Raw genomic sequence first — 1,393 nt, forward strand, 5'->3', positions numbered from 1 at the left:
CGTAGCCCTAACCCTAACCCTAGGGTTTCCACATACATTGCTAACTCTAACCCTAACCCTAACCCTAACTCTAACCCTAGGGTTTCCACATACATTGCTAACCCTAACTATAACCCTAACGAATCACTTGGTAAAACCCTAACCCTAGGGGTCCCGCCCTAGGGTTTCCCAAGACAGGCATCACCGGAGCGTCGGAATTGTTGGAAAACTTGCTTCTGCCCCTAACATACATGTACAAGTGTGATGTAAGGTTTGGCTAACCTTGGATGTACCCGGCGTTGACGATTTCCGCATAATGGGCTACCGAGTTGGTAAAATCCAGGATCCGTATGTGGAAACCCCCGCCATGGCTCGAACGGAGCCTATTTTATGGTAAAGGATGCCCAACCTATGGTTTCCATGTACATATGTCCTAAACAAAGCAAAATAAATAAAAAGTCCACTGGTAAACCCTCGCACGGAGAAAGCTATAGGGGTAGATGTGTGGGTTCCCCGCCCTAGGGTTTTCCAAGTTACGGACCACCGGAGCGTCGAATCGCTCGGAAAACTTGTGTGTGCCCACATGGCATGCACAAAAGTGATTTGAGATGGTTTTATATCCAAGGATACCCCCAAGGTGTGTCCGGCTTCTGGACAGTGGGTTCCTACACTTAGGCAGCATTCTCGCATGTATAGTGGGAACTCCTCGGAGTTGAACCGGAGAGAAACTTGAGATCATATGTGATGATCCTTGTTTCCAAATGTACCTATGACCTAACCAAGCTCAAATGGAGGCATATGCCCACCGGGGACTCCCGATGGGATGCAATCAAAGGGGTAGACCGCGCGGTCAACGTAACTAGGGTTTCATCGGAAATCGAGCATCGGATCTAGGGAATGGCCCCAAAACTTGTGTGTGTCCACATGGAATGCACAAAAGTGATTTGAGATGGTTCTATATCCAAGGCTACTCCCCCAGGTGTGTCCGGCTTCTCGGACAGGGGGTTACTACACTTAGTGCGTATTCGCATGTATAGGGGGAACTCCCTGAGTTGAACCGGAGAGAAACTTGGGATCATATGTGATGATCCTTGTTTCCACATGTACCTATGACCTAACCAAGCTCAAATGGAGGCATATGCCCACCGGGGACCCCGATGGGATGCGAGTCAAAGGGGTAGACCGCGCGGTCAACGTAACTAGGGTTTCATCGGAAATCGAGCATCCGATCAAGGGAATGGCCCCAAAACTTGTGTGTGTCCACATGGAATGCACAAAAGTGATTTGAGATGGTTTTATATCCAAGGCTACTCCCCGGTGTGTCCGGCTTCTCGGACGGGGGTTACTACACTTAGGCGGATTCCGCATGTATAGGGGAACTCCCTGAGTTGAACCGGAGAGAAACTTGGGATCA

This window comes from Lolium rigidum, chromosome 1 (genome assembly GCF_022539505.1).
Source record: "Lolium rigidum isolate FL_2022 chromosome 1, APGP_CSIRO_Lrig_0.1, whole genome shotgun sequence".
Classification (NCBI taxonomy): domain Eukaryota; kingdom Viridiplantae; phylum Streptophyta; class Magnoliopsida; order Poales; family Poaceae; genus Lolium; species Lolium rigidum.